At 42.0% G+C, this 3,749-nt stretch overlaps 1 non-coding gene across 1 annotated transcript; it reads right to left on the reverse strand.

Annotated features, from left to right (window-relative positions):
- Positions 1–1,073: 1,073 nt before the first annotated feature.
- On the reverse strand, positions 1,074–1,206 carry LOC118990470 (small nucleolar RNA SNORA5). Its single transcript, XR_005067232.1, has one exon. It is a non-coding gene; the product is annotated as a small nucleolar RNA SNORA5 (small nucleolar RNA).
- Between the last annotated feature and the right edge of the window lie 2,543 nt (positions 1,207–3,749).

Here is a 3,749-nt window from a genome sequence, read left to right on the forward strand (position 1 = left end):
TACAGGTGAGGAAACTGAGGCACAGGTAGCTTAAACAACTTTCCCAGAGTCTCCCAACTATTGACCAAAGGATTGAAACTTAGAAGTCTATTTACTGCATCCGTTGTCTAACCAGTAAGACAGTATGCCTTTCTGTGCAGGAAATAAGGAGAATTAAAGCCTAAGATCTGGGTATAGATTTTATACCTGAGAGAGTGAGCTGGAAGGTCTGACAGAATAATTTATAATCTCCTATCACTGGTTACGGTACCATAGTTACAGATAGAATTTTAAATTAAGTAGGTCACTTTCTAAAATGATTTGCAGCCCCTTGAATGAAAATGGACCTGAAAGTATAAGTAGTACTTATTAAAACGATGTGGCTCAGTGGATTAAGCACCAGCCTCTGAACCAAAAGGCTGGCAGTTGGATTCCTGGTCAGGGCACATGCCTGGGTTGCAGACTAGGTCCCTGGTTGGGGACCTTTGATGTTTCTCTTCCACATTGATGTCTCTCTCCCTCTATTCCTCCCTTCCTCTCTCTAAAACAGTTAAATAAAATATTTTAAAAACATAGTTCTTACTGGACATTTGTAAATTTGCATTTTAAGAGAACAAACTACAACTTTTAGAAAACTCTCATCTTTGAAAACTCAGGACTCATTGAAAAAACAGATTTGTTTACTCTTTAGGGTATTAGAAGGCATTGCACAAATGGAGACTCCTTAAGATTTTGCACTGAATGCCTCTGTTTTATAATGTTATTTATTATGCAAAGAATATGATGGCTACAGTGTGAAAATTCAGAGACAGCAGTTACTTACTAAGTAGATCTGGAAAACAAGATTGCCAGTTCGGTATGGAAACAGAAGGAAACGTCAAGTTCCTCATTTTCGAAGAAATAGGTTGCATGGTAAGAAGTACAGTACAGAACTCCTTTTTAAATGTACCTTTTTCTCCCCCAAATCAGCTCAGTTGTTGGTACCATCAGAAACCCTCCTTGAAAAGATGAAATTACACTAATAGTTCTCTTATTTGGGATGGTTAACAGTATCAGACCATTGTAGTTTTTTTTTCTTTTTCTTTTTTTTTTCTTGATGTCTGTGACCAAATTTATCTCTGAGGCCCAGCAGGGGATCAGGGCCCATGAGTCACAGTGCTTCTGTGGCAGCCTTCGGAGCTGGGACCTGCCACGGGTGTGGCGGGCCCCGAATTTGACTCGGAGACCATTGTAGTTTTAACACAGGTGGCTTTTCCAGCTGTTACCATGGAGCAGACAGATTTTGCTGGAGTGAAAGGAAAGGAAAAGAGTGGGTCTGGAATGTGGGACGTTGCATGGAGGGTGACCAGCCCAGGTCTGCGGGCAGCATGGACTCTGAGAAGCACGGGCGCATGGTAGAGGGAGATCAGCAAAGGGAGAGATTTCTCAAAACACATTTTGACATCTTTGCTGGGGTGAGCTTTTTTTTTTTTTGAGAGCGGTGCATCTGGAATGTCCTTTTCCAAGGTCACGAGATGGAGCCTCATGGGACATCTGGGATCACTTGAGTTGTTTTTGCTTAATGTGGTGGAGGTATATGGTTCATCTTTTGTAGTGGGCATCTTCTGGGATCAGCCAACTATTAATAGTGAGCCAGCCCTCCTCCACCTAGCTGCCCCACTCTGGCCATCCCAGATGGTAAGACTAGCCCCCACGTTATTACTCCCGCATCATTTCCATTTCGCGTGGGGTAGTTCCTTGACTCTGCCTCTCAGCTGCAGTTCACTGTACCAGTGGTCAGTATTTAACCCAAGCTGGGCAATCAGAACACTTTCCCTATGAATTTGGAATGGAGGTGGGAGAGGAAGAGAGAGAAGCAAAAAAGAAAGGAAGAGGAGACTGATTCAATTTCCCTGTGAGGGAGGGAGCCCAGTGACCTGCAGATTCAGGAACTGCAGGGAGCCTTAAAGGCCAAACAAGAAGACAGAGGAAGCCAGGGTGCCTGCCGGAAGAATGCAGAGGAACACAGAGACCCAGAAGAAACCCAGGTGTGGCTCTTTCTGAGGCTGAGCATTTCTTAATGCTTCCATGAGATAGCCCTGTAGTGTTCGAATAAATTCTGTTTGTTTAATGTAATCCAACTAGACTTGTTCTCATAACTAAAAGAATTCCTACTGGATACACCATTTTCTCTTATCACTCTAATGCCTTCTAGTTCAATTGTTTTTCTCTTTTTGAACCAGGAGAAGAAAAAGTAATAAATTCTTCAACTACACAGTTCCCTCTGGCTTGTGGCCTCTATATAATTTGTGTATCATATGACTTATGAACATGAAAATCATGTCAACTCTGTTAGTTCTCATTTTACCTGATGTGTGGGAGCACAGTTGGTACATATACTTAAGGTGAGAAAGACCATTTAACTTGAGATAATGACGCAAAAGCCCCAAACATGATGCCTTCCCAGTAGTTAGGAGTTAATTAGGCTCCCTTGGATACAAGGACAGAGACTCATTAGTTTTTTTGGAAAACAAGTAGGTTTTGGAAAGGCGTACAAAGGCAAAAGGAATGTCAGCTGAGAGCTGAGGCCTGGCAGGGCAACTCTAAGAACGGGATTTCCTCGCTAGCCTTTCAGTAGCCAAATTTTGTTGACCCTCTCCCATCACGGTGGCTTGGTTGCTCTCTGGCTCTGCTTTTACTGCTTCTGCCTCTACTGACCAACTTGCTCACCCTCTTCAGCCACCTTTCTCTCCCTCATTGTTTTTCCTAACCCCTTGTGTCTCCTCTCTTGTAGCTTCAACTTACCATACCTTTTGTGTGCTTGTGACCTATTACAACCCCACTACCCCATTTCCTATCTGGATGTCATCTTCTCTCCAAGCTTCTATGCCACCTACATTTGACAGATTCTTTTCTTTTGTTTGTTTAATTTCCCCTTTCAAAATGTGGAGGGAAGGAGTCTGATTCTCTAGCTCTTACATTCATGTCCTCATAATATCCCGGTTTCTCTGAACTTCTATATTGGATGTCCTTAGTCAAAAGTCGTAAGCAAATGATAATGTGGCTGATAGGTGTTATGAAAGAGCCATATGGTCTCATGATAAATCATTACAGCCCAGAGCTGCCTCTCCAAGAGGGAATATGGACATGATTCACTTGCTTAATACAGATCTTAGTAAGTCTTTCTTGTCTTTCTTTCTTTCCTCCTTTTTTTCCAACATAGTGACCTGAAGAAATATCTCTCCAGAATGTACAACCTATCACATTCGTATGGTCCTCATATATATTGCAAACTTTCCAAAAGAGGACTTGTTGCTAGATATTTTTTTTCTTAGTTATTTTTTACAGCACTTCTCAATGTGTGGACAATAGACTCCTGGGGAGATCCTCTCTGGAATCTGTGAGGTCAAAATTATTTTATTATAATACTAATACTTATAATACTGTTTCTCTGTGTTGACATTTGCACTAATGGTACAAAGCCTTGGTGGTTAAAATTGCTGGCATCTCAGTATGACTCAAGGCAGTGGCACCAGTTTGCATTAGGAATCACTGTATTTTCTTTTCTTATAAAAAAAGTTATAGTTTATTGATTATGCTATTACAGTAGTCCTGATTTTTAATCCTGCCTGAGCTATACTGCAGTCTGAGATGGCTGCTGCTTGTGATGGGCTTGGGGATACCCAGGCCAAGCCAAGTTTTAAATCAAGACTGGCTGCGGCTAGTGCTGGGCTAGTGCTAGGCCTAGATATCAACAACTGAGACCAGCTGTTGTTTGTTTGAGGGGCTTT

The sequence above is a fragment of the Sturnira hondurensis genome, unplaced genomic scaffold (assembly GCF_014824575.4).
Source record: "Sturnira hondurensis isolate 20B ecotype Veracruz unplaced genomic scaffold, ASM1482457v3 Scaffold0007036, whole genome shotgun sequence".
NCBI lineage: Eukaryota > Metazoa > Chordata > Mammalia > Chiroptera > Phyllostomidae > Sturnira > Sturnira hondurensis.